The sequence below is a fragment of the Danio rerio genome, chromosome 1 (assembly GCF_052040795.2).
Source record: "Danio rerio strain M-AB ecotype USA chromosome 1, GRCz13ab, whole genome shotgun sequence".
NCBI lineage: Eukaryota > Metazoa > Chordata > Actinopteri > Cypriniformes > Danionidae > Danio > Danio rerio.
In genome coordinates this window covers 2,905,884-2,931,918 of record NC_141021.1, presented here as the reverse complement: position 1 = coordinate 2,931,918, position 26,035 = coordinate 2,905,884, and the positions used below count along the sequence as shown (strand labels likewise).

At 39.9% G+C, this 26,035-nt stretch overlaps 1 protein-coding gene across 10 annotated transcripts in view; it reads right to left on the bottom strand.

The window, feature by feature from the left end:
- farp1 (FERM, RhoGEF (ARHGEF) and pleckstrin domain protein 1 (chondrocyte-derived)) overlaps positions 1–26,035 on the bottom strand; it is a 145,136-nt gene that overhangs the window by 63,137 nt on the left and 55,964 nt on the right. The window lies entirely within an intron of this gene.

The following is a 26,035-nucleotide window of genomic DNA, read 5'->3' as shown; positions in this document are numbered from 1 at the left end:
AGCCACTGAAGGGCGTCTGTGTGCTGGAGCTCTTGAAGAGGTGGAGGACATTTGGCGGATTTGGGAAAACTCATGAATGAATGCAGATCTCCATCTGTAGAGTCCAGTCAGACAAACACTGTTAGAGGCACCACATGAATATCTGAAGTTATGTATGTGTATATGAGTGTGTGTATGTGTGTGTTTGTATGCCTATATATGCGCGCACACACACACACACACACACACACACACACACACACACACACACACATACATACATATATATTTCATAATTGAATAATTCATTCATTTCTTTAATTATTTTCATTTAATTTGTTTAATTCATGTTTCATTCATTTATTAGTTTCATTCATTCATTTATTTGTTTCATTTGTTCATTCCTTCATTCATTCTGTATTTTATTAATTTATTTGTTTCATTCATTTACTCATACATTTATTTAATTCATTAGTTCATTAGTTCATTTGTTTCATTCATTCATTTATCTGTTTCTTTTCATTCATCAATTCATCTGTTTTGTTTCCTTTCATTCATTTGTTTCATTCATTAATTCATCTGTTTTGTTTCATTCATTCATTCATTCATTCATTCATTCATTCGTTTTTAGTAATTAATTCATCTGTTTTGTTTTGTTTTATTCATTCATTCATTCGTTTTTATTAATTAATTCATCTGTTTTGTTTTGTTTTGTTTCATTAATTAATCAATTCATTCATTTGTTTCATTCATTAATTTATCTGTTTTGTTTCATTCATTCATTTGTTTCATTTATTTATTTGCTTCATTCATTAGTTTTTTTTCCATTCATCTGTTTTGTTTCATTCATTCATTTATTCATCCATTTCTTTTCATTTATTAATTCATTCATGTTGTTTCATTTTATTCATTCCGTTTATTCATTCATTTGTTTCATTTATTTACTCATTTGTTTCATTGATTTATTAAATTGTTTTATTCATTCCTTAGTTTGATTATTCAGTTATACTTTCCTTCATTCAATTTATTTCAGTCATTCATTCATTTTTTTCATTTATTTATTCATTCACTCGTTTCATTCATTAATTCATTTGTTTCATTCAGTCATTTATTTTGTTTCATTCATTCATCTATTTCTTTTCATTCATTCATTCATTCATTCATTCATTCATTCATTCATTCATGTGTTTTGTTTCATTTCATTCATTCGTTTCATTTATTAATTCATCTGTTTCATTTAGTTTCAATCATTCTTTTATTTATTCACCTATTTCATTCATATGTTTCATTACTTTATTCATTTATTTTATTTCATTTATTCGTTTCATTCATCTGTTTTGTTTTATTCATTCATTCATCCATTTCTTTTTATTTATTCATGTTTTGTTTCCTTTTATTCATTCCTTTCATTTATTTAATTCATTTCATTTTACTGATTTATCTGTTTCGTTTCATTCATTCTTATAATTCATACATTTGTTTCATTCATTCATATGTTTCATTTGTTCATTTAATTCATTCAATCGTTTTGTTTTATTCATTCAATAATCTCTTTTGTTTCATTCATTCAATCATTCATTCAGTCAATAAACTGTTTCGTTTCATTCATTCATTCATTCATCAATCTGTTTCGTTTCATTCATTCATTCATTCATTCATTCATTCATTCATTCATTCATTCATCTGTTTCGTTTTATATATTCATTCATTCATTCATTCATTCAACAATCTGTTTCGTTTCATTCATTCATTCATTCAACAATCTGTTTCGTTTTAGTCATTCATTCATTCATTCAACAATCTGTTTCGTTTCATTAATTCATTCATTCAACAATCTTTTTCGTTTCATTCATTCATTTATTCATTCATTCTTTTCATTAAAAACAGAAAGAAATGTGAGCAGCCGGCATGAGGATGAACCTTTAACCCACAGCTCCACATCCATGTGTTTCTGATGGGAAAACTCCGGCTAATTCAGAAATCCAGAGCTAATGGAAACACTCAGGAATTAAACAGCAGATTCCAGCAGTAATCTGATATTCAACAGCAGACACTTTCTGTGGAAAAGGAAATTAAAGCTCATTTTATGCTTGTAACTGATATTCAATATATTCATAGAGCTGGTATTCAAACCAGGGGATATTAATATCATATTTCAACCCACAGTCAATCAGTCTACTCCCATATTATATTTCATAACCCATGAAGAATAAAAAATATATTTGACTAAAGAAATTAAATGCTTTCAGGTGCATTCATTGCATTTATGTATACATGAATGGTATTTTTGTATTGTGGTATTATTATTATTATTATTATTATTATTATTATTATGCATTCCTTTCATTGTTTTTAAAGTATTTATCCTCTGGTTTTTGATTATTATAACATCAGCTAAATCTCTTTTTCTATGCACTACAGGGTTTTTATAGCTGACTATAACTGAACCCAAAAAACTTCCATACATTTTTTTTTTTTAAGTATTTGTTTTAAAAAAGGTTAAAAAAAAAAAAACAAATGACACAACAAACTGTTAAAACTGCACTGAAAATAAAACAAATTGATTTACAAAGTGAAAATCCTAATTATTGTCGTATATAATAAATATTAATAAAATCTTGCTTAAATGCAATGCTACTTGCATTTTTTGCAATGCATTATTTTATTCTTTTTTTTGTTATTTATTCACAGAAAAACTATTTAATAGATGTTTTTTATAATTAATAGAACAATACAAAGTATTAACAGCACACAATGCACAAAGCCATTAAAAAAGTACATTTAACATGCACAAATATTCATTCATTCATTCATTTTCCTTCAGCTTAGTCTCTTTATTAATCATGACATTTTTGAAAAAAAAAAGTTATTGTATTTACCAGCTAATAACCTTTTCATTACATATAAAATGAAACTTCTAAACCTGATCAGAGGAGCCTGATAGAAAATGCTCATTTACAAGAAAAGAGGTCTGATGGATTTAGAGGGTTTTGCATCTGAACTCTTCATATGTTTTTCAATAATGTCATATCTAGGCCCACCCGGAATCTGTGCGCAGAATTCTGCAGATTTTTAGCCCATCAGTAATTCTGTTTATTTACTTGAGTAAATGTGTGTAAATCTATATTTATTCAGTTTTTTTTATTAATTTCAGTAATATTATTGACTAATGTGAAAATGTTCATCTGATTTTTCTACAATGCAGTTTGTACAGTCACATTTTCTGTCTTTTAGTAGATATAATATATGACAAACTTGCTTTATTTACCAAATAAAGTGAATATAATTTAATTTGCATTTTAAACATTAAATAAAAGATTAAAAGATATTATTTTTTATTTCATATATTAAGGTTTTAGTTATGATACTCCTAAAATTATTCCACAGAAGTCCGCAGACTTTTACCAAAATTCTCCGCAGAAATAGCAAAAAACGTCCGCAGATTCCTTCTGGCCCTAAATCTAATGAATATCAATAAAAGTAGATTTTTTCAATGCATTATTTTATTAATCTTTGTTGTGATATTTATTTATAGAAACACATTTTCAGATGTATTTTTTTTATTTAACCCATTAAATCCCAAATTTTTCCTAGAGATGACATGTATGAATTTGTGTGGTATTTGTAAGGATATTAAACAATAAATGTCAATTTTCAAAAACAATTATTGAAAAGTCCATGAAAAAATGGGTTTTATCTTTGGTCACAATTGTGATCGGTGGTAGAACACAGGGGGTCTAAATATAACATTCGAGGTTACTAAAGTAACCCTTCGTTCCCCGAGGAGGGGAACGGAAGCACTATAAGTGGATTTGATTGTAAAATCCACGCATTGGGAGGTTCGGTTCAGAAGCTACTCGTCTGAAAGAGTATTGAACGGGCCAATTAAGAATGAATTGGCAGCGCAAGCCTGCGCAGGTGAGCGGCATAAGCAATCAACTGAGTATATAAGCTCACCTGGCGCAGCAGACGCTATCCTTTTTAAGCTGAAGAGACTTTCAACAGCTAAGGGACAGTCATTATGGCGACGGAGTATAGTGCTTCCGTTCCCCTCCTCGGGGAACGAAGGGTTACTTTAGTAACCTCGAATGTTCCCCTTCGGGGGGAACTTCAGCACTATAAGTGGATTTGATTGTAAAATCCACGCATTGGGAGCCCATTGAAAGCGCCATAATGACTGCACCTTACCAACACCCCCGATGAGGAGATAGTCAAGCAAGCGTGACGCACCCACATCATGGGGGGCGCGGTCCTCCAACGTGTCCCTGGCCCTAATTTATCCTACTTCAACAGAAGTTTTACGGATTTATATATATTTTTTGGGGTGTCGTGAGCATCTAGATAATTCTAGGAAATACGACAGTACGTTGGGAAGCGTGCAATCCCGATAGGGAGGACGCTGCGGAGGCCATCCGTTACCCAAGGGGGGATAGATGGCAGAATTTACATATGGACTAGCCCTAAAAAGGGGGAGTACGCATAGCAAAAGAGTGGTTAGCGGGGAGGGAAGACACGGGTCCGCCCAGGGGGGGGGGGGACTTAACCGTGGCTGAATAAGCATATGGGATCGCCTAGTGGGGACCACGCATAGCAGACACCTTTACCCAAAACGCGGGCTGACCAGCGGGCAGACCTACAACGTAGTGGGCCAGCAAGTGACTCCTCCGCTGAGTCAGTGCTGGGGGCCACGGAGGAATCTGCAGGGCTCACCTGACGGGGAACTTTACTGACAGATAAAAAGGCGCACGTATCTCCGTGTTAGGGAAAATGGCGCAGCAAGCGTGTTTCAACACCCTACCGAATTGTTTCCTCAATCACCAAGGGTTACCTAATACCCTTGAGGAAACCGGCTCCACTCGCAGATTGTAAAACCTTGCAAATGTGTTGGGTGTCACCCAGCCCGCAGCTCTACAGATGTCTGTTAGAGGGGCGCCGCGTGCGCGCGCTCGAGAGGATGCGAAGCTCCGAGTGGAGTGCGCACGCGCTCTCGGGGGACGCGGCTCATCTCGGCTCTGATAGTGAAAGAAGGCATCCACAATCTAGTGGGAACTTATTTCGGTACGGCACTTCCCTGCTGCCGACCGCTATAACAGACGAAGAGCTGCTCAGATGATCTAAACTCTGAGTGCGGTCCGGATAATACGCAAAACGCGAACTGGACAATAAATAAGGGCTGGGTCTGCCTCCTCCGAGGGCAGCGCTTGCAGGCTCACTACCTCGTATTAAAACGGAGTGGTAGGAACCTTGGGCACATATCGCGGGCGGGGTCTCATACGTGAGAGAAGCCAGCCCAATTACAGGCACGAGTCACTGACCGAAAAATGCCTCCGGGTCCCCGACCCTCTAATCGATATCAACGCGACCAGCAGAGCTGTCTTCAGGGACAGAAATATACTGAGTCGAGGATCGAAGGGATCTGACGCGAGGGCGAGATCCTAAGAGGGCATAAGAGGGGGCGGGGTGGATTAATTCGCTTAACGCCCCTGAGGAACCGGATGATGAGGTTATGCGTTCCCACGGTGCTGCCAGCCACCGCGTTATGAGAGCGGAGATGGCAGCCACGTAACCTTGAGTGTGGAGGGCGACAGCCTGCTCTCCAACTTCTCTCGGCGTAAAGAAAGCACAACGCTGATCTGGCAAATTACGGGGGTCTTCTCAGCGAGAGACACACCATTCAGTGAATAGACTCCACGTCAGGGCATAGGCGCGCTCGGGGAGGGGGCTCTAGCCCGAGTGACGGTATTAGCCACCGCAATCGGAGGTTACCTAAGTCTTCCTCGCGTCTAAAAATCTCTTCAAAGATCGGCGAGGGTGCCAGGTGGTGCCCTGTCCCTGAGAGAGTAGGTGCTCTCTCGAAGGGACTGCCAGGGGAGGGCTATCGCGAGGGAGAGCTCTGACATCCAGGTCCGGTTGAGCCAGAGGGGCGCAACCAGCAACCTGTTCCTCGTCCTCCCTGACCATGCACAGTAACTGCGCGAGCAGGCTCACTGGGGGAAACGCGTATTGCGCGTGCCCCGAGGCCAGCTGTAATCCAGTGCATCCGTGCCGAGAGCACTCGGTCAGGGAAAGAACAACTGGCAATGAGCGATCTCGGGGGAAGCAACAGATCGATCTGGGCTTCCCCGAATCGCGCCCATATCAGCTGAACAGACTCGGGGTGGAGTCTCCATGCTCCAGGACGCAAGGCTGCCGTGAGAGCGCATCGGCTGCACGGTTGAGCTTGCCTGAATATGAATGGCGTGCAGCGATTTCAGCCGCGGATGACTCCAGAGGAGCAGACGGCGGGCGAGCTGAGACATGCGGCGAGAGCGCATACCCCCTATACGGCTGATATACGCCACCGCCGCCGTACTGTCCGTCCTGACCAGCACGTGTTGCCACTCCAACACCGGAAAAAAACGGTGGAGAGCGGGGAACACTGCCAACAGCTCCAGGCGATATGCCAATGCAACTGGGTACCTTTCCACAGGTCCGCAGCCGCATGCCCGCAACGCACAGCCCCCCAGCCCGTGTTGGAAGCGTCTGCTGAAACGACAACAAGACTGGACGCCTGTTCTAGAGACACCCAGGCCTGTAGGAACGAGGGGTCGCTCCAAGGGCTGAGGGCGCGGCGACACAGCGCAGTAACAGAGACTCGGTGTGCGCGCGCGTGCCATGCGCGTCTGGGGACTCGATCGTGAAGCCAGTGCTGAAGTGGTCTCATATAGAATAATCCGAGCGGCATGAAGCGGCTGCGGATGCCATATGCCCACGGGGGCGAGTTTGCTCTTTTCTCGGTTGACCTGAAACCCCCACAGGTGGAAGTGCCAGAGCACTTTGTCTCTGTGCATAATCAACTCTGTGCATAATCAAAAGAGAGGGCAATTCAGCCAGTCGTAAAGAAATTGAGTATGCAGATGCCCGCGAGCCGAAGGGGCGCTGAGGCACCCTTCGCGGGCTTGGTGAGGACCCGCGGAGACAGAGAGAGCCCGAAGGGGAGGGCTTTGTATTGCCAAGCTCGACCTTCAAACGCAAACCGCAGAAACTGTCGGTGGCGAGGAAGAGTGGAGACATGGAAATACGCGTCCATCAGGTCTAATGCTGCAGACCAACCCAGAGGACGAACGCACCGGAGGATGCGCTTCTGCGTGAGCATTCTGAACGGCAGCTTGTGCAGGCAGCGGTTCAAAACGCGCAGATCTAGGATTGGCCGTGACCCACCGCTCTTTTTGGGCACGATGAAACGTGGGCTGTAAAACCCGCTCTCCATCTCGGCTGGAGGGAGCGGCTCGATTGCATCCTTCGCCAGGAGGACAGCAATCTCCTCTCGCAAGACAGGGGCGGACAGGGGGCTGACCCTGGTGAATACACACCCGTGACTTGGGGGGCCGTTTCGCGAACTGAATCGCATAGCCGAGTCTGATTGTGCGTATGAGCCACCGCGAAGAGCTGGCCCGCGCTAACCAGGCAGGCAGAGCTCTCGCTAATGGACTCATCGCTACAATCGCTGACGTACCAGCAGTGGGGCAGCGCGGAGTGGGTGTGCTGATCCGGGAAGCTCGCGGGTCCCACGGAAAAGCTGGAGGTGAGATATTTGCTCTCACTCCAAACCCGAGCTCCGGAGGGGAGGCTCGAGGGGTGGGAGAAAGGAGACCGTCCTCCCAGCGCTCGTGAGCCACTGGCGAAACGCACCGAATCTGCAAGCTAGAAAGCATAGCGTCCCAGACTGGCAGATTTCGGGCTGTCACATCTGGGGAAGTGAAAAGTGCCCTTTCATAATGTTTTCATGGCAGTAAAAAGTGCCGTTGGAAATGGGGCCCCGCCCTCCAGCGGGGAAAGAGCAAGTTCCCTCTTCTCCAGATGGCCTGTCCCAGGGGCGCTTCGCGGTCCGTTGCCGGACTTAGCGGCATTCTGGGCAGGGGGGCTGCTTGCTTCCGAGGTGCCCGACGCGCTCGCTTCGCCTTAGGCGTGTGCGGGGGGGAGCAGCTCTCGTAGGCGGACGCCTTCGGCGAGGAGCAGGTATGAATGGCACGGCGGGCGGAGCGGGCTACGGACCGCCGATAAGACATCACCCACCAACTGCTCTCTCACCGCCTTGAATTCCTGGGTGAATTCACAGACAGTGTCGCCGAACCTGGCTGGGGATATGGGGAAGTCAAGAAAGCGGACTTTGTCGACTTTGCGCATATCAGCCAGGGGTGGCGCTCCTGGACCACTAATGTGGACATCGTCCTCCCCAACGCACACGCAGCGGACTCAGTAGTCCGAAGAGCTAAGTCGGCGGCGGTGCGAAGCTCGTAAGCCTGGGTTGGACCCACCCTCGTGCAGCTCGGCCAGCGCCTGCGCTTGGTAGCGCTGGTAGGTGGCTATCGCATGCAAGGCGGAAGCAGCCTGGCCCGCAGCTATGTAAGCTCTAGCTCCGAGGGAGGTAGATAACTTACAGGCTTTGGATGGGAGACGAGGCGGACCCCGCCAAGAAGAGGCGCCGCGCGGATTTACCGCCATCGCACACTCAACCTGAGGAATCGCCACATACCCCCTGGCTGTTTCACCGTCAAGAGTGGTTAGGGTGGAGGAACACGCAGCACGAGCAGCGTGCTTTACAAGACCGCGTGAGCCTACTGTGCACCTCCGGGAAGAAGGGAACGCCCCTCTAGTCGGTCCGGCCGCGGAGCTGGGGGATAAACCATCTCCAACCCACGGCCGAAGCAGCCCGGGAAAGCACGGCTAACATGTCCGTTTCAGGATCCGTAGTGACAGCGCTCACCAGCCCGAAGGGGGCGAGCGGGTCTGGATCATCATCGGACAATGAAAGCCCACCCTCCGATGCCGCGGTGGACATCTGGTCTCCGGTGTCATCGGGCGTAAGGGCTACCATCTGTTAGACGGATCGCTTCCTCCGCCCGAAGCTTGGATGGAGCGCTTAGAGGAGCGGGAGGTCCGCGGGCCCGTGGGCGACGGATTATCTCTCGCTGAAACCCTCAGATCTGCCCGAGTGCCCGCTGCAGAGCAGGGGACAACTGGGGTGGTTCGCCTTTTTGCAAAGGCTAACCGCGATCTTGCGCAACAGTCATGGCATCGCAATGACGACATGAACTGCCCGCGAGCAGCGCATTAACATGCTGGACCCCCAGACATGTAACACAGTGCCCGCGCCCATCATCCGAGGACAGGAAACCACCGCATCCAGAAACGCACAGTCGGAGCGCCGTCCTGATAAGGACGTGCTGCACGACTGTGTTGCTCTTTCTGTGAAGTTTGCAACTTTATACGCACCGCTCTGGAGGACCGGACCCAAAGAACGCCAGGCAAGGGAGAAACCCAGCTCGACCGTCTGCCACTGCGTGTACACACTCTGGACCGGGAGAATGCTCTCGTTCGCTCAGAATCGCTGGTCACAGCAGGAGGAACCCTCATCGACTCGATCAGAAAGTCTCTGAAGCGAAAAGGATAGCGTCTGCTGCGCCAGGTGAGCTTATATACTCAGTTGATTGCTTATGCCGCTCACCTGCGCAGGCTTGCGCTGCCAATTCATTCTTAATTGGCCCGTTCAATACTCTTTCAGACGAGTAGCTTCTGAACCGAACCTCCCAATGCGTGGATTTTACAATCAAATCCACTTATAGTGCTGAAGTTCCCCCCGAAGGGGAACTACATAGTATTAACACTACAAATGCTTCTGAACTGCATTATAGGATCTTGATCTTAAAACAACTTTTAAAGTTCAAAAAGGTGATTTTTATGGACATTATTTATAGTTTGCAGTGCTATATTGTCTGTGTTGGTGTTGTATATTACGCTACAAACACCTTGTAATAAACTGCAGCACATTTTTTGTTATTTTACAGGCTTATTTCTCTAGATATTATACATTATATGATTTCAAACCACTAAAATGTCAATAAAAGTCACTCAAACTGTTGAATTTTCATCATCAAAATTCAACAGAGCAGAGATCAACATCCCATAATGCAATTTCCAACTGTAAATAACCCAAAAACAGACAAAAATATGAACACTGTTAATTAACAGATATTTTTTACAGTGTAGCTTATAGAGATCCTTAAAACGAACATACTGATAGTAAAATCTAAAAACATGACTTTAATTTGACGGGAGCTCTAATGCCGTGTTGACATGTGCTGATCTCTCTGCACTCCGGGTCATCACCGCGCTAAACTCAGCAGATTAAGGTTAACCACGAGAGCTCCTTCTAGATTCCTCAATCCAGGTTTAGAAAGCCAAGCAAGGCGGACACACAACCTGGTGTCTAACCTACAGCTTAATCTGCTTTAGTGGAGGCTCAATGTCACTGAAGACACACACACACACACACTAACAACACACTCACATACTGTATCTGCTAAAATGTAATAACTATTCAGCTTATAAAACTGAATCATGACTGCATGTTATTAGAATGTTCAAAATGGTGCATATTTTTACATTTTTTAAATAAAATGCACGCTTCTTATAAACATAAACCAACGTTTTTTATTGCAAAATAAAATAACATAATAAAATATAAATTTAGAAATTAAGAAATATAACAAAATGTCATTATAGTTACATTATTTTACAATATATTTGCAATATTTGTCATTTATTTGATTTTAATATTTACTGAATTTATTGTACATGGAAAACATACCTATATAACATATAATAATATAATTAAATTTATTATAATAAATAAAATAATTGCAAATTAATCAAATAATAAATAATAAAATAAATAATTACATTTCTTTAGAAATTATAATAGAAAATACATAAATAATAATACTATAATCTTGTAATTCTCTTTCTTTTTTCTGTGCACTGTATGGTATTTGCATTTAACTTTAAATAAAACCATAAACCTTCAATCTATTTTTGTAATTTAATAAAAAAAATAATAATAATATACAAAATATTAAGAGGTCAACACAAGATCATGCAACCAAAATTGTTAAAAGTGCAATTATAGTGATAATGTTATTTGATAATCTATTTCTTTATTTGATATTTACTTAATATTACCATTTATTGCATTTATTTTTGCATGCAAAAATATTCAAATAATTCAAATAATAAATTATTAATGCAAATTATCTATCACGAATAAATTTTATTAAATAAAATATAATAAACAGAAAAACTAATTAGGACTATATGATTTAAATATAAATCAAACTATTTATTTGTACATTAAAAGGTATATTTTGGGGTATACAACATAGCAAAAGACACCCAGTTCTCTGGAGATCATCCCTGGAAAATATACTATCTTGACCTTGATAATGAGATCTTAACATATTCTGTTCTCGCTTCTGCTGCATTTGGCACACAGGAAATAAAAGGTTGGGTTGAGCAATGCATTATGGGATATATTATGCCACACAGTGTGCCCATGGTTCATATATTTTGGCAAATGTCGCAGGTCATCTGGGTATGCATATGGCACACATTATTCAGAGTGAACACAACACAGCGGCATGCAAACCACCATGATAAAGCAAGCACAATATCAGACACAAGTTCAGCAGTAGCCTATTATTAGACATTTAAACAATTCAATAATATACAAGTATAATATGAAAGAATTGACTGGAGAATGAACACAAACATTTTCAGATCCTTGAATGGAAATGAATCCCATGAATGACTGAATGAATTGAGTTTAGGGTATAAGAGTGGCTCCTTTATGACCGGTAGCAACGACTGACTATATGAAGCAGAATCAGCGGTGAATAATCCAGCAGTGGAGACTTTACACCCACAGCTCTCTGACATCTGCCACTGATTCTGCCTATTACTGTCTCTGACTACACACACACGCACACTTCACGTGAAAAGACTATTGGCGTCACACATATGAATATTAATAACGTCATACAGCCACTGGAGAGCATCTCTACACTTCCATGTAGACCATTTCAATGTGGTCTTGTCATTGGCCTATGAACATTTCCTGCTTGTTATCAAACTATTTCATAACTATAACAAGAGGCAATTCAATCATAACTTAATGTTAGAATGGCTACAATAATATTATTTAGCGATATGTGGCTCTTTTTAGATTCTTAGAAGCTATGGAAATTAAATATATAAAACAGGAAATATAATATTTACATTCCTCAAAATGGTCTATACAGTCAGACTCACACATTCACACAACAACAGCTTCTGTACAGTGATTTACAACATAAAATACAATTAATTAAAATAAATAAATAAACAAATAAATATAATATATTAAATAAACACAAAAAAACATTAGAAACGCATTTAAAAATATAAATATATTTATAGTTGTTCATATGCAAAGAAAAACCCAGGACACAAAAGTACTTAGCAACACCGTAGTAACCATTCAAAACATTTTAGTAACTCCATAGCAACATCTTGGCAACAACTCTGAACACCCTAGCGACATGCGAAGAAAAAACTAAACACCCAGGTACATAGCAATGCACTGGCAATTACCCAAAACATCCAGGTAACTCCATAGTAACGCCTTGGCAACAACTTTGAACACCCACCAACATATGAACAAAACCCCAGAACATCAAAGTGCATAACAACACCCTGGCAACCACACAAAACATCTTAGTAGCTCCATAGTAACACCTTGGCAACAACTTTGAACACCCGACAACATGTGAACAAAAACCCAAAACACTGAAGTACATAGCAACACCCTAGCAACCACCCAAAACATCCTGGTTACTCCATAGTAACACCTTGGCAACAACTCTTAACACCCAGCAACATGTGAACAAAAACTCAAAACACCAAAGTGCATAGCAACACCCTGGCAACCACCCAAAACAACCTTGTAACTCCATAGTAACTCCTTGGCAACAACTTTGAACACCCAGCAACATGTTAACAAAAACCCAAAACACTGAGGTACTTAGCAACACCCTGGCAACCAACCAAAACATCCTAGTAACTCCATAGTAACACCTCGGCAACAACTCTTAAGACCCAGCAACATGTGAACAAAAACTCAAAACACCAAAGTGCATAGCAACATCCTGGCAACCACCCAAAACAACCTACTAACTCCATAGTAACACCTTGGCTACAACTCTTAACACCCAGCAACATGTGAACAAAAACTCAAAACACCAAAGTGCATAGCAACACCCTGGCAACCACCCAAAACAACCTTGTAACTCCATAGTAACTCCTTGGCAACAACTTTGAACACCCAGCAACAAGTGAACAAAAACCCAGAACATTGAAGTACATAGCAACACCCTGGCAACCAACAAAAAAATCCAAGTAAATCCATGGTAACACCTTGGCAACAACTCTTAACACCCAGCAACATGTTAACAAAAACCCAAAACACTGAGGTACTTAGCAACACCCTGGCAACCAACCAAAACATCCTAGTAACTCCATAGTAACACCTCGGCAACAACTCTTAAGACCCAGCAACATATGAACAAAAACTAAAAACACCAAAGTGCATAGCAACATCCTGGCAACCACCCAAAACAACCTACTAACTCCACAGTAACACCTTGGCTACAACTCTTAACACCCAGCAACATGTAAACAAAAACCCAAAACACCAAAGTGCATAGCAACACCCTGACAACCACCTAAAACAACCTTGTAACTCCATAGTAACTCCTTGGCAACAACTTTGAACACCCAGCAACAAGTGAACAAAAACCCAAAACACTGAGGTACTTAGCAACACCCTGAAAACCAACCAAAACATCCTAGTAAACCCATAGTAACACCTTGGCAACAACTCTTAACACCCAGCAACATGTGAACAAAAACCCAGAACACTGAGGTACATAGCAACACCCTGGCAACCAACCAAAACAACCTACTAACTCCATAGTAACACCTTGGCAACAACTCTAAACACCCAGCAACAAGTGAACAAAAACCCAAAACACCAAAGTACATAGAAACACCCTGGCAACCACCTTAAGAACCATGTTGAACTTGGGTGGCAGCTGAGATTGGATACTATACCATAGTTTGTGACCCGGGGTTGTTACAGACTGTACCAAAAAGCTGAGGATGGGGGATGGGAGGTGAAATTACAGGAGTTTTCCAGAAGAAATAACAAAATGGGAGGCTGGGAAAAACAGGAGGGTTGGCAGGTATGGCATAGCAACACCCTGACAACAATTCAGAGCATCTTAGCAACCACATGGCAACACAATGTCAAACGTCCACAAATATATTTAAGTAGTGTTCACTGCAGAGCCACTTGGGCAGAGCTGACTCCAGCAAGGGGCAGCTAGAGCTCCAGCTCCTCCTTTCTTGCACTTCTTTTACAAGTGATGTCACTGGGGGTTGGGGTTAGGGGTGGGGTGGGATGGGTCTATGCATTCAAACAGCTTATGGGAGAAGAAGTTGGAGCTCAAGCTCCGCCTCATTGGAGCTCTGCAGCAAGCAGTGTCTCAATATATTTACTTTGAGACATTTTACTCATAATTTGAGGATAAATTTACAAATAATTCCAAAGAAAAATGAATAATAATCTGCTAAATTAATTATAGATGCATAAAACCAAAACAATAACTGTAAACCTTAATACAATTATCTAAAAGAGTTTTATTTACAAGTATTTAAAGTCTGAAAAGCTAACAAAAGGGCCATTTTTTTATCATGTTGACTTGAACTTCATCTGAAAGTCTTCTGTGCTGGTCGCTCTGTGAAGCTTTCGTCTCTCTTTCTATGAGGACAGCCTGACAAAGACAGGCAGTCGAGGCTCCACCCAAACACATTCATGCATACTAACAGCACAGATAACACTAATCCAGACGGGGAGCAATTTCCTGCTCATAAAGCAGAGAGGAAAACAGGCCAGCGAGGGACTGAAAGAGCCCAATGTGTTCAGATGACCAGCCTGACCAGTTAAAGGCTCTCACTGGGTGGGAAACACATTCTTGAGGCCAGATTTTGTTCCTTGAGGTCATATTTTCCGACATGAATAACATGAAGTTCCTCTCATATATGGAGGATGTGTGTAAGCCTACATCTGGAGACGACAAAAAGATGAATAAATAAATAAGATGCTGCTTATTTATAGTTATTAAGCTAGTCTACATATGGGGATGTAGAATATGATCATGCAAAATACACTACTTTACAAAAGACTTGTCGCCTATTCAAGTTTTAGGAACAACAAATAATAACTTGACTTCTAGTTGATCATTTAGTATCATGAAGTGTTATATTAAAGGCAAAGGCCTCTAGATGACGCTTATTTAAGCACAATAAAATATGATGATGCCTTAATTTTGAATGATTTCATTAGGACAGTAATGTCTGACTCTCTTAGACAGAAGTCTTGTCACTGAACAGCAATAATGTCCAGTATAGATTATAAAGTCCTGCTGCAGTGGAGACAGAATGAATATTGTGTCTGACTCCATCATGAGCTTGGAGGACTGCATCCATACATCTCTGACATGACTCAAATCACTGATTAATAAAGTCATCTGGAATGAAGAAGAAAGTGTTCCTGCAGGACTCCCAGAGTTCATCAAGACTCTTTAGATTCATCTTCAATGCCTCCTTTTTCATCTTACCCCGACATGCTTAATAATGTTCATATCTTGTGACTGGGCTGGCCAATCTTGGAGCACCTTGACCTTCTTTGATTTCAGGAGCTTTGATATGGAGGCTGAAGTATGAGAAGGAGCGCTATCCTGCTGGAGAATTTGCCTCATCTCTGCAGATCTCTTACATACCCCCATACTGAGTGTAACCCCAAACCATGATTTTTCCTTCACCAAACTTGACTGATTTCTATGAGAATCTTGGCTCCATGCAGGTCTTCTGTTGTATATGTGATGATTGGGATGCAGATCAACAGATGATTCATCAGAATCGACCTTCTCACACTTTTCCAAATGATCAACTAGAAGTCAAGTTATTATTTGTTGCTCTTACAACTGAGATTAACGACTTTTGTCAGGTAGTGTATGTAATTTATAAGTACTAATAAAGAGCCCATGTCTTAATAGTAAACCACTTTAGTTAATAGTGAGAATTGGTATTTAAACTGAAGCATTAATATTGTACAAACATATAATTAAAGTTCAATTCAATTCAGCTTTATTTGTATAGCGCTTTTACAATGTAGATTGTGTCAAAGCAGCTTCACATAAATGGTCATGGTAACTGGAACAGGGTAGTTCAGTTTTTAGTGTTTAAGTTCAGTTCAGTTCAGTTTAGCTCAGTTCAGTGTGATTTAATCATTACTGAGAGTTCAAACACTGAAGAGCAAAGTGCATTTTACACTTTTATTATACTTTTAATGATGATAATAATGATGATTTCTTTGCATATAACAGATCTGAAAGGCGCAAAGTGGCTACAGCAGGAGTTATTCCCTAAATCAGTAACAATGTTTCTTAAATAAAACATATTTTTGACGTAACCATGTCTATATTTGACAAATTACATCTCTGATATCACTGTCTGTGCCCTCAAATAAACATCTATTGAAAGTTTAAACTGTCCAGCCTTTATAAGACTCTTTTTGTTCTTCTTCTTCTTCTTCTTCTGGTGTTTTATGGCGGTTTGGCAAACCAACAAAAATAGGTGCATTACCGCCACCTACTGATCTGGAGTGTGGATTGTCCATATTTGGGGTAGAAAGAAAACACTTATATATACATTAAATGACTATATTAAATTATATATATATAAAAAAAAAAAAAAAAAACTAAATTCTATGCATTATTCCTATATTTCCCAAATATTTAATTAATATCTCATGAATTTTTGATTGTCTAAGCCCGTTTCCTAGCAATACTTTCAAAGAAATTACCTTATCTTCCAGCTGTCCGACTCTTTTTGTTTGTTGTTCTCAGAGAAATCAAGGCAGGAGCTGTAAAGGCTCCGCCCACATTTGGAAAGGGGGCGGGAAGCAGCTGCTTATTTGCATTTAAAGAAACAAAAATTGGTGCCTTTTTGCTTCCACTAAAATAGAGGCATTCAGAGTTCAGAATATTTGACAGGTGAGTTGTTTTCAGATAAAACATCACAGACACATCATGGAGACTCCTTGACAATTAGCCTATATTCATTTATTCATTCATGTTCCTTCGGCTTAGTTCCTTTATTAATCAGGTGTCGCCACAGCAGAATGAATCGCCATCTACTCAAGCATATGTTTTACACAGCGGATGCCCTTACAGCAGCAATCCAGTACTGGAAAACACCCATACACACTCATTCATACACCATATGGCCAAATTAGCTCATCCAATTCTCCTATGGTGCATCGGAGGAAACCTACACCAACATGGGGAGAACATGCAAACTGCACGCACAAATGACATCTGACCTAGCCGGGATTCGAACCCTCGACCTTCTTGCTGTGAGGCGGCAGTGCTAACCAGTATGAACGGCCCCTTAAGACTGTATACCATTTAAGTGGGTGTCACAAACAGATCTTGGAGATTTTCCTCAGATTTGTTGTCTGATGTAGAGAAGTGGAGGGTTCAGGAAGTGGGCAGCTCCTGCAGCAGTGTTTAATAGGCCACTGCATGTTTCCTGTGGTGTTCAATCAGAGATGAAAGAAGTACAGAAGAGTGTGTGTCTATAATGATTACTGCAGGAAAACACCAATTACCAGTGTGTGTACAGTTCAACAGCACAAGGAGGACAGATTCACCACAGCAAACCTTCAACCGCCTCATGCTCAAGCTTATGACAGAGATACAGCATCAGGAAATGCATGAGATGACAGCTGATGTTGAAGATCAACTACAGGAAATCATCAGCATAAGAGGAACATAAACACTGACGTCAACTATACCAGCAGTGGTATAGCAACACACAAACACACACACGCACGCACGCACGCACGCACGCACACACACTATATACCCAACTTTAAAAATATATACATTATAAAACATATAAAACTTAACTTTTGGGTTAAAATATAATAATAAAAAATAAAAAAATAAAAAGAAACTAAAATATATAAAATGTGAAAATTAAATTAAAAATAAATACTAAAACTAAACAAATTCTTAAATCAAAAAATTTTATTTAAGTAAAAAAGAAACTAAAATATAAAAGTAAAATTAAAATAATAAAAAAATTAAACATAAAAATAAAAAATAAATAAATAAAAAATTAAAACTAAAAAAATTAACTAAAATATATAAAATATAAATATAAAATGTATAAAAAATGTAATTAAAAATTAATAAAATGCAAACATTTTATTTTAATTAAAAAGAAACTAAAATATATAAAATATAAAAATTTAAGTAATTAAAAGATAAATTTAAGTTACATTAAATAATTAAATAAAAAAATTTATTAAATAAAGAAACTAATATATATAAAATAAAAGAAATTAATAATTTTAAAGTTTTATAAAAAATTTAAATAAAATATTATTAAATAAAAACATGAAATTAAAATAAAAAGAAACTAAAATATATAAAAATTAATTTAAAATAAAAAAATATTAAATAAAAAAATATTAATTAAATAAAAAATAAAATAGTAAAATGTACAACTAAACGAAACAATAGTATTTATTATAACAAAAAAAAAGTTATAGATCTTAATGTTGAAAATATATCCGGCCAAAAACTGACACATTTAAAGAATAATTCAATTCAGCTTTATTTGTATAGCGCTTTTACAATGTAGATTGTGTCAAAGCAGCTTCACATGAGATCATAGTAAATTGAAACAGTGTCAGTTCAGTGTTCAGAGATTAAGTTCAGTTCAGTTTAGCTCAGTTCAGTGTGGTTTAATAACAAACACTGACAGGCCCGGATTGGCTAATCGGGAGGACCGGGAGAATTCCCGGTGGGCCGGTCCGTTTTTTGGCCGCGAGGGCCGGTGTCCCTAGCTGCAGAATCTGTTGCTCTCAGCAGTCACACTTTTTAAATTTATTTATTTACTTGACCACAGCCTTTTTATTCATTATTTTACCGCAACTCTTCTCTTTTCATCTATTTTAATGATAATAAAAGTCAGTTGTGTCTCATAACTGAATACAGCTATTGTGGTCTAGCGGTTAACACGTTGGATTCTGACGCCGCGGACCCGGGTTCGATCCTCGTTAGAGTAACTTATTGTTTTCATTTTTATTGTTAAGACATATAATACTGTTAGGGTTGTTGAACATTTAAAGTTCTAAAGCAGCTGTTTTCTCAAAAAAACGTGATAGTGTAATTAGAAACTGATTTGGAAATGACCTTATTTTAATATAGTCAGTCGTGAACTGAGGTGGGCCGGTCTGAGGCTTAAAACTCCAGGGCTGAAAAGGTGTCCCACTCCGGCCCTGAACACTGAAGAGCAAACCCATCGATGTGCAGCTCTTCAGATCCCGAACCAAGCAAGCCAGTGTCGACAGTGGAAGAACAGACTTCACTAATTGACCAAAGAGAAGGAAAAAAAACCTTGAGAGAAACCAGACTCAAATAAATCAAATAAATGCAGCTCCACATTCAGTCATGCTAGTCAAACACTGGAACAATGGCGACTCTTTTTCAGGATTAAATGCGATCATAAGTACATGAGCAGGATTTAAGCACATTCCTCCCAGTGTCACCAGTGTAGCTGGAAAACAGCAGAAACAGACGGGATTGTGGGATTGCTGAGGGGATAATCCTGTGGCTGAAGCCTCGGGCAGAGAGGATGCTGCGCCGCTGCATTATTCATCAAAGATTCACCCCAAAACAAGCTTCTCCATCATTAGCCGCTCGTATTATGCTAGCTTTAGCCTAATGAGGTAGCAGGGTTTGGCTCCGCTCAGCTTTTGTCAGTGGGAAAGGGAAGAGATTGCGGTTACGTCCTGCCAAAAATAGCATTAGCTAGTTATTATGATGATCCATGACAGGCAGAAACTACTCAAGCTAAACATTACATATTTATAAAACAAACAGATGTGGCCTAGCGGTTAGCGTGCTAGCTCTAACACTGAACCCATTCATTGATCACCACACAGGCTGGGAATATGTGTGTGTGTGTGTGTGTGTGTGTGTGTGTGTGTGTGTGTGTGTGTGTGTGTGTGTGTGTGTGTGTGTTGGTTTTGCTATACTTGTGAGGACCAACTATTGAGAAACAACCAATGTTGTGAGGACATTTTTCTTTGTGAGGACAATTTAGGTGGTCCTCACAATAAAAATGCTTTAATGGCCTCCAAATGGCCTATACTTGATACTGTGCAAATTTCAGCAAAAGTCCTCACAGCAATAGTAAAACTGAAAATTGGTGTTTTGCCTTATGACCGCGAGCTCCCTCATCGGTCACACACGTGTACTGCATCAAAAATCCCGGGAGGAGGAGCTAGAGTGAGAGCGGATTTTTTTCATTGGACGGCTGCTCCCTCGCTGGGGAATTTTTGTGATTGGCCGTTTCAGTCACATTGCTACACTGTGGAGGGGGAAGGAGAGCCGAATGTCTGCAAGCATGATTAACCTAAACTATATGAGACCGGTTGGCAACCTGAAATGTCATGTTTGTAATACTACCTCACGAAAATTAACCAACTGAAGTCAATTTGCCAATGAACATGTTACTACACGTTTACTACATTACAAACCTTGGTTGAGTTACTGCTGGCTTTAATGTAATTACATATGAAATTATACACCATTAAAATTGTTCATCAAGACTCCATAATAACACGCTTAAAATGTTAAAGTTAATGTAATTCATATCATGGGTGTTTGAAAAGCCTTTTGTTTCAAATACGAGCATTAGCCCATTAGGGAAAGCACTCCTGTATGATTGCCATGAAATCGCGGGACAAAACTGCACCTCTCGACATCTCTATCAACAATAATGAAATGTTTAGTGTCTTACCTTGCCTGATGTTATAATTCCATAGGCTGTCTGTGCTGTTTCGTCGCTGTAGTTTCCAGTAAAGTCAAAGAAAAACTCTCTAAATTCTCTTTACAAAGCCGCGTCCTGTTCGTGAACAAAGGTTCGTTTAAAATGACTCTCACGAATCAATGTAAGTGATTCTAGCGAGTGAATCAGTGAATCAATTAAGCGTTCGTAAAGACGTCAGTTCATTCTAGAAAGCATCGGTTGTTCGAACAAATCAATTCAACCCAACTAATGATTCTGTGATGAAATCATTGACTCGATTCATTTCACTGGCCGTTTAGTTTAGATGTTTTAATATATCAGTTTATATTAATCATTAATTAAATTCGATCTTAATTAACATTAATCTCAACATGAATCTATGAATGTAATTTCACTCATTCTACCTGAGCCTCACTGAACATCTGAAAATACATAATATCTACAACTTATCAAATGTTTTTTCACCCTAGCCCATCAGTCACCAGCAGTACATAACCATATTTTACAGTTGAATTTACATATTAACAGATTATATTTACACTTGTGCAAATACATCATGCTGTAGGTAGAGATAGTGTTATACATTTTGAAATAAAATATATAAAAGTACATATAATAGAGGCACTATAGGAGTAGTGAAAGTAGAATACTGCTTTTAATGAGCAGTTATTTGTTTAAGAGGGAGCTGGAGCTTGGGGGAAGGAGCTGCTTCTGTGTCAGCTGCTCTGAAGCGCTGGCCATTCCTAGTGTTCACTCAAAAAAGACTGTATACTTTTACAGGTTGACATAACAAAAAGTAGATAGATTTATAGAGTACATGCACACCATTAGTGCTGAACAGCCGTTCACTAGAGAAGTGGTGTGGAGGAAAGATGTACAAAACTGCTGGGTGAGAGTGAAGTGTGCCCAGTGAGATAAATGAAGAGTAATGCAAGATAAACTGAAGCATTCAAACACTCTTCCAGTCAGGCTTGATGTCAGCTCTCAATGTCAACCTTATTTAAAAACAACCAAGGTTGATCAAAGTATTTCACAAAGTAAAACTAAAACACTAAAACTGTAATATAATACATAGGAAATCACAATTTATATATATATATATATATATATATATATATATATATATATATATATATATATATATATAATTGTGATTATAAAACACTGGTAGAGTTGCCGTGTCCTCAACTAAGGTTGCCAGCCGCCCTGTATTAGCCAGGACATCCCATATGTTGAGCTTGCCTGGTTTGTCCTGTACGTTATTCCCAATGTCTTGTTTATTGGTTGCTCCACAGATTGAAGCAGCAGTGGTGTTGAAAAGGCTTTATTGATTTAGTTTTTAGTCTTCATTTCTGTTAATAATGTACAGTACAGAATGTATCCTTTAAACAGTAAATGTAAATATGATGGAATGATGGAATGCATATGCTAATTAGCATGGCTGCACTAGTCAAATTTTGTCCCATATTTCATAGCAACACAGTTGATAACCCTGTCCTCAACTTGAAAGAAAAAGAGACGATTTAAAGTCCTTGAGAGTTCAGGCAATTCTAAAATGAATGACAAGCTGCTTTACAGGTAAAGGTTAGCTACAGCAAAGGCCCAACCATCTCTGGTCATTACTCATGAGCCTTAGTTTAGGCTGCTAGTTGTGTTGAAGCTAACTGGCTGTGATATACCAAGTACACACTGATCCAGCACAGTATGACCACAGACAGGTGAAGTGAACAACACTGACCATCTCTTCCTCAAGGCACCTTTTAGCAGGTGGCATATATTAGGCAGGAAGAGGACATTTTGTCCTTAAAGTTGATGTGTTGGAAAGCAAAATGCACTAGTGTAAGGATTTGAGTGAGTTTAATAAGGGCCATAGTGTGATGGCAAGTTGACTGGGTCAGTGCATCTTCAAAACTACAGCTCTTGTGAGGTGTTTCTGCAGTGGTCAGTTCACTCATCTAGTGGAATCTGTTCAAAGAGCGAACAGTTGTGAAGCGGAGCTTGTCACAGGCAGCCAAGCACTGATGCTCATGGGAGTAGAAGCTGGCCCATGCCGTCTGACCCACACATGACTGCTGAAGAAGTTAATGTGGTTCTGATAGAAAGGTGACAGAATGTAAGGGACATTCCACAGAATGGGTAACATTTATTTCCCTAGAATATTAAATGTATAAAAATGCATGAAAATAACTCTAAAATACATTTTAGTAATAATCAAAGTGTCTTCAAATGTAACAAACTACAAAATTTAGAATAAATAATTAAAATCATTTTTAAAAACTATGTAGAACACTAAAAAAGAGCAGTTGTTGCATGTCCCCACTCCCTGCGTCTAAAATTTGCCAGAATATATTGTGTGTAAAATCCTTCGAAAAAATATTTTTTTTGCATTTACATGCAGTTTTATATCCAATTAATGATTTACTATTAAACAAATAATCTTAACTGTTACTTAAATTATTTTTAGATGTTATTTATTAATTTTTAAACCACTAAAACTTGCTCCATATCCTCATGCTATTAGCATGTGTGCCATGTGGCTATTTAACATGAATTTAATAATTTTTGTTACCCAGTCCCGTTACTCATATAAGCCATAACAGGATTGAGTAATAGTAACAGGAGTGAGTTGCATTCTCTGCTGCATATATAATAATGCAAAACATTGTTAATTTAAAACGATTTACTTGAATCTTTTAGGTTTCAGTTATTATTACTTATATTGTAAATATACACTCACTGGCCACTTTATTAGGTACACTTGACCAGCTGCTCGTTAACGCAAATTTCTACTCCATCAATCACATGGCAGCAGCTCACTACATTTAGGCATGTAGACATGGTCAAGAGGATCTGCTGCAGTTCAGAGCGAGCATCAGAATAGGGAAGAAAGGGGATTTAAGAGACTTTGAACGTGGCATGGTTGTTGCTGTCATACGGGCTGCTCTGAGTATTTCAGAAACTGCTGATCTACTGGGATTTTCACGCACAACCATCTCTAGGGTTTACAGAGAATGCTCCGACAAAGAGGAAATATCCAGTGAGCGGCAGTTCTGTGGGCGCAAATGTCTTGTTGAGGTCAGAGGAGAATGGCCAGACTGGTTCCAGCTGATAGAAAGGCAACAGTAACTCAAATAAGCACTCGCTACAACCGAGCTCTGCAGAAGAGCATCTCTGAACACACAACACGGCCAACCTTGAGGCGGATGGGCTACAGCAGCAGAAGAGCACACCGGGTGCCGCTCCTGTCAGCTAAGAACAGGAAACTGAGGCTACAATTCACACAGACTCACCAAAACTGGACAATAGAAGATTGGAGAAACGTTGCTGCTCTGATGAGTCTCCATTTCTGCTGACACATTCAGATGCTCAGCTCACAATTTGGCCTCAACAACATGAAAGCATGGATCATCCTGCCTTGTATCAGCGGTTCAGGCTGGTGGTGGTGGTGTAATGGTGTGGGGGAGATTTTCTTTGGGTCCATTAGTACCAATTGAGCATCAACGCCACAGCCTACCTGAGTATTGCTGCTGACCATGTCCATCCCTTTATGAGCACAGTGTCTCCATCTTCTGATGGCTACTTCCAGCAGGATAACGCAGCATGTCATAAAGCTCAATCATCTCAGACTGGTTTCTTGAACATGACGATGAGTTCACTGTAGTCAAACGGCCTCCACAGTCACCGGAGCTCAATCCAATAGAGCAGCTTTGGGATGTGGTGGAACGGGAGATTGGCATCATGGATGTGCAGCCGACAAATCTGCAGCAACTGTGTGATGCTATCATGTCAATATGGAGCAAAATCTCTGAGGAATATTTCCAGTAGCTTTTTGAATCTACACCATGAAGAATTAAGGCTGATCTGAAGGCAAAAGGGGATCCAACCAGTTACTAGTAAGATGTACCTAATAAAGTGGCCGGTAAGTGTATCACATGTATTATATGTATGAATTATATACTTGCAGAGTGCCAATCCACCTGTAAGTGCTGCAGAAAAGCAACAACTTTATTGTAAACAACATGATGCAGAGAAGAGAGAAATATTCAGAGAAGGAATCTGAAAGAGGGTGTCACGGTAGTGCAGTGGGTAGCATGATCACCTCACAACAAGAAGGTCACTAGTTTGAGCCCCGGCTGGGTCAGTTGGTGTTTCTGTGTGGAGTTTGCATGTTCTCCCCGTGTTGGCGTAAGTTTCCTCCGGGTGCTCATGTTTCCCCCACAGTCCAAACACATGTGCTAGAGGGGAATTGAAGAAGCTAAATTGGCCTTAGTGTATGAGTGTGAATGAGTGTGTATGGATGTTTCCCAGTGCTGGGTTGCAGCTGGAAGTGCATCCGCTGCATAAAACGTTATGCTGGATAAGTTGGCGGTTCATTCCTCTGCGACCCTTAATTAATAAAGGGACTAAGCTGGAAAAAAAAAAAGTGAATGAATGAGTCGGAGAGATACAGGAAGGACCTAGAGTCAGGCAGCAAGAAACTGATCAATGACCTCAGAGAGAAAAGTGCAGACGCCGCAAAAAGTGGAGAGAGATGTACCATAACATCAAAGACAGAAAAGAAGCCCTCAAACATCCCTCCACACAGCCCACAGTTATCACTAGAGCAAGCTGAACATCCACAGTGTCTGGATGTTCATTCCTGTTACTGGGTGTTCATTCCTGTTATTTTATATATATATATATATATATTTTTTTTTTTAATTAGTGACTTTTTTTTGTCATCATCATTTATCCAATAGTTGATTTAATTACATGACTTTAAAATTTTTTATTTTGCACTTTGGGTCTCCTGTAAAATTTAAAAATGTCTTTGCATTTTTTAAAAATACACCTTGTGTACATTTAGTGAATTTTTTTGTAACAAATATAAGTTTTTCAAACATTTTACCAACTATTTCTTAAAGATAAACACTTTTGTGAGTGGAAGACAAAATAGTTGACATTTTTTTTAAAACACCCTTTCAAAAAGTAACTTGATTTTAGTAACAGGACTGAGAAAAATAGATCATTTTCCAAAATTTGAAACCTTGTAAAAAATAAAGCAGAGGTGCCTGAGATTGCCCAATAGTCATTCCAAACAGTTAAATATGTGTGTTGCTAGATACAGTGTTGTAAAAATGTGTGTTGCTAAATACAGTGTTGAAAAAATATGAAAAAATAAATGTAATTTTAAGAAATTATAAAATCAAATGTTACCCATTCGGTGGAATGTCCCATACAGTGCATCAGCAAACACTAGAAGGGACAATATTAG